Here is a 10,910-nt window from a genome sequence, read left to right on the forward strand (position 1 = left end):
ATATGAAAATTATTAATTATTATATGTATAAGGGAAAAAATGCTGAAAATATCCCACATTCTCTTAGTATAATAGAGAAAAGCCATTATAGTGAGAGGGTATAGTAGTGTAAACGACCGGAATTACGACAGAGGGTTCAAAAACTACTATAGGTAGGCAGTGGTTGCCGACCTCTCATATTGTTCAAAACATTCATATGATTTTGGCAATAATATGAGTAAATTAAATAATATACATATGAAAATGATTAATTATTATATGTAAAGGGAAAAAATTCTGAAAATATCCCACATTCTCTTAGTATTATAGAGAAAAGCCATTAAGTGAGAGGGTATAGTAGTGTAAACGACCGGAATTACGACAGAGGGTTCAAAAACTACTATAGGTAGGCAGTGGTTGCCGACCTCTCATATGTTCAAAACTTATGTATTCATATGATTTTGGCAATAATATGAGTAAATAAATAATATACATATGAAATGATTAATTATTATATGTATAAGGGAAAAAATGCTGAAAATATCCCACATTCTCTTAGTATTATAGAGAAAAGCCATTATAGTGAGAGGGTATAGTGTGTAAACGACCGGAATTACGACAGAGGGTTCAAAAACTACTATAGGTAGGCATGGTTCGACCTCTCATATTGTTCAAAACTTATGTATTCATATGATTTTGGCAATAATATGAGTAAATTAAATAATATACATATGAAAATGATTAATTATTATATGTATAAGGGAAAAAATGCTGAAAATATCCCACATTCTTAGTATTATAGAGAAAAGCCATTATAGTGAGAGGGTATAGTAGTGTAAACGACCGGAATTACGACAGAGGGTTCAAAAACTACTATAGGTAGGCAGTGGTTGCCGACCTTCATATTGTTCAAAACTTATGTATTCATATGATTTTGGCAATAATATGAGTAAATTAAATAATATACATATGAAAATGATTAATTATTATATGTATAAGGGAAAAAATAATCATATATATATGAATAATGGAAAAAAATGAAATGTTCCTATAATCTCTTAATATATAGAGAATAGCCCGTATGTTGGGTGGCAAACGGAATTGAAAATACCCGCTTGAGGACAGCGGTTCAAAAACTACTATAGGTAGGCAGTGGTTGCCGACCTCCCGCATTATTCGAAATATTTATTTCGGATTATGTTTATATTGGTTACATACAATAAAGTATATTATATCCGTACAAATTTGTTTCTCAGTTCTATAGAACACGGGACTTGGCTCCGCGGATAATAGGAATATACGCTTTATAGATAATATCGTTGAAACAAAAGTCAAGTTCTATTATATATAGAATAACAAATCGTTTCCATATATTATCGTTAATTTTTGGAGGCAGGCAAATATTAATTTATTACCTGCCGTATAGTTGGATATTATATCGTTACGGTATAATACAAATATGGATTCTTATGAAAGAAATATAAAATTATATATTAAATGTGGAAATATTATCATATGCGCTTGGTTTATGTTATATATTACCAAGATATATATAAAAGAGATAAATTTTAAATTTATCTTCAAAATGCAAATGATTTAACTTAATATTATATTGGTTAAACAAAAATTGTACATGTGTGGATACAATAATATGTATTGGAAATAAAATGATATTTTATAATGAAATATGTATGTATAAAAAGATAAAATTATAGAAATATATATATACAATAATTAGATGAAATTCTTGTTATATTGGTAAACAAGTAAAATTAAAAATGAAAATATGGATACGAATGCTATATAAAAATGGCGTAATCGAATGGATTTTTTACTATATATTTAAAATTTTACCCAAAGGCGAAATATTGAATTTATTCAATATAATAAAATCATGGAATTATATAAAGTGAAAAATCTATATATCTATATATCTATTATATTGCTTATTCGATTCAAAATATATGAATGGAATATGAAGGAAAAACATTATTCTGGTTGATCCTGCCAGTAGTTATATGCTTGTCTCAAAGATTAAGCCATGCATGTCTAAGTACACACGAATTAAAAGTGAAACCGCAAAAGGCTCATTATATCAGTTATGGTTCCTTAGATCGTTAACAGTTACTTGGATAACTGTGGTAATTCTAGAGCTAATACATGCAATTAAAACATGAACCTTATGGGACATGTGCTTTTATTAGGCTAAAACCAAGCGATCGCAAGATCGTTATATTGGTTGAACTCTAGATAACATGCAGATCGTATGGTCTGTACGACGACAGATCTTTCAAATGTCTGCCCTATCAACTTTTGATGGTAGTATCTAGGACTACCATGGTTGCAACGGGTAACGGGGAATCAGGGTTCGATTCCGGAGAGGGAGCCTGAGAAACGGCTACCACATCTAAGGAAGGCAGCAGGCGCGTAAATTACCCACTCCCAGCTCGGGAGGTAGTGACGAAAAATAACAATACAGGACTCATATCCGAGGCCCTGTAATTGGAATGAGTACACTTTAAATCTTTAACAAGGACCAATTGGAGGGCAAGTCTGGTGCCAGCAGCCGCGGTAATTCCAGCTCCAATAGCGTATATAAAGTTGTTGCGGTTAAAACGTTCGTAGTTGAACTTGTGCTTCATACGGGTAGTACAACTTACAATTGTGGTTAGTACTATACCTTTATGTATGTAAGCGTATTACCGGTGGAGTTCTTATATGTGATTAAATACTTGTATTTTTCATATGTTCCTCCTATTAAAAACCTGCACTAGTGCTCTTAAACGAGTGTTATTGTGGGCCGGTATATTACTTTGAACAAATTAGAGTGCTTAAAGCAGGCTTCAAATGCCTGAATATTCTGTGCATGGATAAGAAATAAGACCTCTGTTCTGCTTTCATTGGTTTTCAGATCAAGAGGTAATGATAATAGAACAGTTTGGGGGCATTAGTATTACGACGCGAGAGGTGAAATTCTGGACCGTCGTAAGACTAACTTAAGCGAAAGCATTTGCCAAAGATGTTTTCATTAATCAAGAACGAAAGTTAAGGTTCGAAGGCGATCAGATACCGCCCTAGTTCTAACCATAAACGATGCCAGCTAGCAATTGGGTGTAGCTACTTTTATGGCTCTCTCAGTCGCTTCCCGGGAAACCAAAGCTTTTGGGCTCCGGGGGAAGTAGGTGCAAAGCTGAAACTTAAAGGAATTGACGGAAGGCACCACCAGAGTGGAGCCTGCGGCTTAATTTGACTCAACACGGGAAAACTTACCAGGTCCGAACATAAGTGTGTAGACAGATTGATAGCTCTTTCTCGAATCTATGGGTGGTGGTGCATGGCCGTTCTTAGTTCGTGGAGTGATTTGTCTGGTTAATTCCGATAACGAACGAGACTCAAATATATTAAATAGATATCTTCAGGATTATGGTGCTGAAGCTATGTAGCCTTCATTCATGTGGCAGTAAAATGTTTATTGTGTTTGAATGTGTTTATGTAAGTGGAGCCGTACTGTTGGTTTGTCCCATTATAAGGACACTAGCTTCTTAAATGGACAAATTGCGTCTAGCAATAATGAGATTGAGCAATAACAGGTCTGTGATGCCCTTAGATGTCCTGGGCTGCACGCGCGCTACAATGAAAGTATCAACGTGTATTTCCTAGACCGAGAGGTCCGGGTAAACCGCTGAACCACTTTCATGCTTGGGATTGTGAACTGAAACTGTTCACATGAACTTGGAATTCCCAGTAAGTGTGAGTCATTAACTCGCATTGATTACGTCCCTGCCCTTTGTACACACCGCCCGTCGCTACTACCGATTGAATTATTTAGTGAGGTCTCCGGACGTGATCACTGTGACGCCTTGCGTGTTACGGTTGTTTCGCAAAAGTTGACCGAACTTGATTATTTAGAGGAAGTAAAAGTCGTAACAAGGTTTCCGTAGGTGAACCTGCGGAAGGATCATTATTGTATAATATCCTTATCGTTAATAAACATTTGTTATAATACAAATAAATACAATTACCAAAATAAAAATATTACAAAATGATTCCACGGAATCAAAAGTTAAAGTCAAAATAAAATGAAGATGGCTTTTATTTATATGTGGGGCTTGGCAACCTCATAAAAAGACTTTAACATTATTAATGTTGTTGTGCGTATTTGTGGCAGTACCTACTACAACAATGGCGTTTCCTATAAAAACAAATTCTCGAAAATGGAAATCGAAGAAACTGAACAAAATTTGAAAGTAGAAGTCGAATTAAAATTAAAATAATTTGAATGTGTATTCAAAATAAGTGTGTGTGTATATGGACCATAATATACACGCGTTGCGAATATGTATTGTTCATCTATGTTATGAGCATACGTTGGCTAATGCAACAACCTAAAATATACAATGTTTGTACCTGTCATCCATCAGGTTAATGTTTTATATAAATTTTGCAGTATGTGTCACCCAAAATAGCAAACCATAACCAGATTTTATGATACATAATGCTTATATGAAACTAAGACATATCGCAACATTTATTTTAGGTATAAAAATAAATTTATTGAAGGAATTGATATATGCCAGTAAAATGGTGTATTTTTAATTTCTTCAATAAAAACAATATGATATTATATAAAAATGAATTATAAAACTCTAAGCGGTGGATCACTCGGCTCATGGTCGATGAAGAACGCAGCAAACTGTGCGTCATCGTGTGAACTGCAGGACACATGAACATCGACATTTTGAACGCATATCGCAGTCCATGCTGTTATGTACTTTAATTAATTTTATAGTGCTGCTTGGACTACATATGGTTGAGGTTGTAAGACTATGCTAATTAAGTTGTTTATAAATTTTTTATAAGCATATGGTATATTATTGGATTAAATAATGATTTATTCATAATATTAAAAAAGAAATGAAAAAACATTATCTCACATTTGAATGTGAAAAACGAAGAGAAATATTTCTTTTTCAATCAAATAATACTGAGAAATGTCTAGCATAAAAATTGAAATATTTTTCATCTAGAATTGTCTCTTATTAATGATTCGGAAAAAGAAAAATCTTGGTTTTGTTATTATTCTTCGTTGGTTCGTTAAATGGATAAAAAATAACTTTGCTTACAAGAACTATTGGAACTATTTATAACGAATTTAATTGATTGTTTTATCATTTATATATAAAGAATTTATGGCAAAAAATAGTTATATATACAACCTCAACTCATATGGGACTACCCCTGAATTTAAGCATATTAATTAGGGGAGGAAAAGAAACTAACAAGGATTTTCTTAGTAGCGGCGAGCGAAAAGAAACAGTTCAGCACTAAGTCACTTTGTCTATATGCAAATGTGAGATGCAGTGTATGGAGCGTCAATATTCTAGTATGAGAAATTAATGATTTAAGTCCTTCTTAAATGAGGCCATTTACCCATAGAGGGTGCCAGGCCCGTATAACGTTAATGATTACTAGATGATGTTTCAAAGAGTCGTGTTGCTTGATAGTGCAGCACTAAGTGGGTGGTAAACTCCATCTAAAACTAAATATAACCATGAGACCGATAGTAAACAAGTACCGGTGAGGAAAGTTGAAAAGAACTCTGAATAGAGAGTTAAACCAGTAGTGAAACTGCTTAGAGGTTAAGCCCGATGAACCTGAATATCCGTTATGGAAAATTCATCATTAAAATTGTAATATTTAAATAATATAATTAAGAATAATGTCATTTTTTTCCCATATAAGGACATTGTAATCTATTAGCATATCCCAAATTTATCATAAATATAACTTATAGTTTATTCCAATTAAATTGCTTGCATTTTTAACACAGAATAAATGTTATTAATTGATAAAGTGCTGATAGATTTATATTATACAGAGCGTTAATTTTCGGAATTATATAATGGCATAATATCATTGATTTTTGTGTTATTATATGCCTTGTATGATTAACAATGCGAAAGATTCAGGATACCTCGGGACCCGTCTTGAAACACGGACCAAGGAGTCTAACATATGTGCAAGTTATTGGGATGTAAACCTAATAGCGTAATTAACTGACTAATAATGGGATTAGTTTTTAGCTATTTATAGCTAATTAACACAATCCCGGGGCGTTCTATATAGTTATGTATAATGTATATTTATATATTTATGCCTCTAACTGGAACGTACCTTGAGCATATATGCTGTGACCCGAAAGATGGTGAACTATACTTGATCAGGTTGAAGTCAGGGGAAACCCTGATGGAAGACGAAACAGTTTGACGTGCAAATCGATTGTCAGAATTGAGTATAGGGGCGAAAGACCAATCGAACCATCTAGTAGCTGGTTCCTTCCGAAGTTTCCCTCAGGATAGCTGGTGCATTTTAATATTAATAAAATAATCTATCTGGTAAAGCGAATGATTAGAGGCCTTAGGGTCGAAACGATCTTAACCTATTCTCAAACTTTAAATGGGTAAGAACCTTAACTTTCTTGATATGAAGTTCAAGGTTATGAATATAATGTGCCCAGTGGGCCACTTTGGTAAGCAGAACTGGCGCTGTGGGATGAACCAACGTAATGTTACGGTGCCCAAATTAACAACTCATGCAGATACCATGAAAGGCGTTGGTTGCTTAAAACAGCAGACGGTGATCATGGAAGTCGAAATCCGCTAAGGAGTGTGTAACAACTCACCTGCCGAAGCAACTAGCCCTTAAAATGGATGGCGCTTAAGTTGTATACCTATACATTACCGCTAAAGTAGATGATTTATATACTTGTGATATAAATTTTGAAACTTTAGTGAGTAGGAAGTACAATGGTATGCGTAGAATGTTGGCGTAAGCCTGCATGGAGCTGCCATTGGTACAGATCTTGGTGGTAGTAGCAAATAATCGAATGAGAACCTTGGAGGACTGAAGTGGAGAAGGGTTTCGGTGGAACAGTGGGTTGATCACCGAGTTAGTCGGTCCTAAGTTCAAGGCGAAAGCCGAAAATTTTCAAGTAAAACAAAAATGCCTAACTATATAAACAAAGCGAATATAATACACTTGAATAATTTTGAACGAAAGGGAATACGGTTCCAATTCCGTAACCTGTTGAGTATCCGTTTGTTATTAAATATGGCCTCGTGCTCATCCTGGCAACAGGAACGACCATAAAGAAGCCGTCGAGAGATATCGGAAGAGTTTTCCTTTTCTGTTTTATAGCCGTACTACATGGAAGTCTTTCGCAGAGAGATATGGTAGATGGGCTAGAAGAGCATGACATATACTGTTGTGTCGATATTTCTCCTCGACCTTGAAAATTATGGTGGGGACACGCAAACTTCTCAACAGGCCGTACCAATATCCGCAGCTGGTCTCCAAGGTGAAGAGTCTCTAGTCGATAGAATAAGTAGGTAAGGGAAGTCGGCAAATTAGATCCGTAACTTCGGGATAAGGATTGGGCTCTGAAGATTGAGATAGTCGGGCTTGATTGGGAAACAATAACATGGTTTATGTGCTCGTTCTGGGTAAATAGAGTTTCTAGCATTTATGTTAGTTACTTGTTCCCCGGATAGTTTAGTTACGTAGCCAATTGTGGAACTTTCTTGCTAAAATTTTTAAGAATACTATTTGGGTTAAACCAATTAGTTCTTATCATATTAACGATTATCATTAACAATCAATTCAGAACTGGCACGGAACTTGGGGAATCCGACTGTTAATTAAAACAAAGCATTGTGATGGCCCTAGCGGGTGTTGACACAATGTGATTTTGCCCAGTGCTCTGAATGTCAAAGTGAAGAAATTCAAGTAAGCGCGGGTCAACGGCGGGAGTAACTATGACTCTCTTAAGGTAAGCCAAATGCCTCGTCATCTAATTAGTGACGCGCATGAATGGATTAACGAGATTCCTACTGTCCCTATCTACTATCTAGCGAAACCACAGCCAAGGAACGGGCTTGGAATAATTAGCGGGAAAGAAGACCCTTTTGAGCTTGACTCTAATCTGGCAGTGTAAGGAGACATAAGAGGTGTAGAATAAGTGGGAGATATTAGACCTCGGTTTGGTATCGTCAATGAAATACCACTACTCTTATTGTTTCCTTACTTACTTGATTAAATGGAACGTGTATCATTTCCTAGCCATATACGGATATATTTATTATATCTTATGGTATTGGGTTTTGATGCAAGCTTCTTGATCAAAGTATCACGAGTTTGTTATATAATCGCAACAAATTCTTTAATAAAACGATGCATTTATGTATTTTTGATTTGAAAATTTGGTATAACTCCAATTACTCAGGTATGATCCAATCAAGGACATTGCCAGGTAGGGAGTTTGACTGGGGCGGTACATCTCTCAAATAATAACGGAGGTGTCCCAAGGCCAGCTCAGTGCGGACAGAAACCACACATAGAGCAAAAGGGCAAATGCTGACTTGATCTCGGTGTTCAGTACACACAGGGACAGCAAAAGCTCGGCCTATCGATCCTTTTGGTTTAAAGAGTTTTTAACAAGAGGTGTCAGAAAAGTTACCATAGGGATAACTGGCTTGTGGCGGCCAAGCGTTCATAGCGACGTCGCTTTTTATCCTTCGATGTCGGCTCTTCCTATCATTGTGAAGCAAAATTCACCAAGCGTTGGATTGTCACCCATGCAAGGGAACGTGAGCTGGGTTTAGACCGTCGTGAGACAGGTTAGTTTTACCCTACTAATGACAAAACGTTGTTGCGACAGCATTCCTGCGTAGTACGAGAGGAACCGCAGGTACGGACCAATGGCACAATACTTGTTCGAGCGAACAGTGGTATGACGCTACGTCCGTTGGATTATGCCTGAACGCCTCTAAGGTCGTATCCGTGCTGGACTGCAATGATAAATAAGGGGCAATTTGCATTGTATGGCTTCTAAACCATTTAAGTTTATAATTTATTTTATAAACGACAATGGATGTGATGCCAATGTAATTTGTAACATAGTAAATTAGGAGGATCTTCGATCACCTGATGCCGCGCTAGTTACATATAAAAGCATTATTTAATACAATGACAAAGCCTAGAATCAATTGTAAACGACTTTTGTAACAGGCAAGGTGTTGTAAGTGGTTGAGCAGCTGCCATACTGCGATCCACTGAAGCTTATCCTTTGCTTGATGATTCGAATAAATAAATGATTTTTCCTGTAGCCAAACAAACACCCTCGTCATCAATTTAGTGACGCATATGATATTGTCCCTATCATATAATTTTTGATATAAAGACTTAAAAGAATTATATCAAGTTGCCAAATACCCTCGTCATCAATTAGTGACGCATATGATTTGTCCCTATCGTATAATTTTTGATATAAAGACTTTAAAGAATTCTATCACGTTGCCAAATACCTCGTCATCAATTTAGTGACGCATATGATATTGTCCCTATCATATAATTTTGATATAAAGACTTTAAAGAATTATATCAAGTTGCCAATACCTCGTCATCAATTTAGTGACGCATATGATATTGTCTCTATCATATAATTAATATAAAGACTTTAATGAATTGTGTCAAGTTGCCAAACACCTCGTCATCAATTTAGTGACGCATATGATATTGTCCTATCATATAATTTTTGATATAAAAACTTTAAAGAATTGTATCAAGTTGCCAAATACCTCGTCATCAATTTAGTGACGCATATGATATTGTCCTATCATATAATTAATATAAAGACTTTAATGAATTGTGTCAAGTTGCCAAACACCTCGTCATCAATTTAGTGACGCATATGATATTGTCCCTATCATATAATTTTTGATATAAAAAACTTTAAAGAATTGTAATCAAGTTGCCAAATACCTCGTCATCAATTTAGTGACGCATATGATATTGTCCCTATCAATAATTAATATAAAGACTTTAATGAATTGTGTCAAGTTGCCAAACACCTCGTCATCAATTTAGTGACGCATATGATATCATATAATTTTGATATAAAAACTTTAAAGAATTGTATCAAGTTGTTCATATATCACTCAAGTTGACCTCGTCATCAATTTAGTGACGCATATGATATTGTCTCTATCATATAATTAATATAAAGACTTTAATGAATTGTGTCAAGTTGCCAAACACCTCGTCATCAATTTAGTGACGCATATGATATTGTCCCTATCATATAATTTTTGATATAAAGACTTTAAAGAATTCTATCAAGTTGCCAAATACCTCGTCATCAATTTAGTGACGCATATGATATTGTCTCTATCATATAATTAATATAAAGACTTTAATGATTTGTGTCAGTTGCCAAACACCTCGTCATCAATTTAGTGACGCATATGATATTGTCCCTATCATATAATTTTGATATAAAAACTTTAAAGAATTGTATCAAGTTGCCAAATACCTCGTCATCAATTAGTGACGCATATGATATTGTCCCTATCATATATTAATATAAAGACTTTAATGAATTGTGTCAAGTTGCCAAACACCTCGTCATCAATTTAGTGACGCATATGATATTGTCCCTATCATATAATTTTTGATATAAAACTTTAAAGAATTATATCAAGTTGCCAAATACCTCGTCATCAATTTAGTGACGCATATGATATTGTCCTATCATATAATTAATATAAAGACTTTAATGAATTGTGTCAAGTTGCCAAACACCTCGTCATCAATTTAGTGACGCATATGATATTGTCCCTATCATATAATTTGATATAAAGACTTTAAAGAATTATATCAAGTTGCCAAATACCTCGTCATCAATTTAGTGACGCATATGATATTGTCTCTATCATATAATTAATATAAAGACTTTAATGAATTTGTGTCAAGTTGCCAAACACCTCGTCATCAATTTAGTGACGCATATGATATTGTCCCTATCATAATAATTTTTGATATAAAACTTTAAAGAATTGTATCAAGTTGCCAAATACCTCGTCATCAATTAGTGA

At 34.7% G+C, this 10,910-nt stretch overlaps 1 non-coding gene and 1 pseudogene across 1 annotated transcript; both read left to right on the forward strand.

Moving 5' to 3' along the window:
• Positions 1-4,621: 4,621 nt before the first annotated feature.
• Positions 4,622-4,773, forward strand: LOC117149160 (annotated as a pseudogene).
• Positions 4,774-5,191: 418 nt separating this feature from the next.
• LOC117149156 lies at positions 5,192-9,119 on the forward strand. Its single transcript, XR_004460079.1, has one exon. It is a non-coding gene; the product is annotated as a large subunit ribosomal RNA (ribosomal RNA).
• The last annotated feature ends 1,791 nt before the right edge of the window (positions 9,120-10,910 follow it).

This window comes from Drosophila mauritiana, unplaced genomic scaffold, assembly GCF_004382145.1.
Source record: "Drosophila mauritiana strain mau12 unplaced genomic scaffold, ASM438214v1 U_168, whole genome shotgun sequence".
In the NCBI taxonomy this organism is placed as follows: domain Eukaryota; kingdom Metazoa; phylum Arthropoda; class Insecta; order Diptera; family Drosophilidae; genus Drosophila; species Drosophila mauritiana.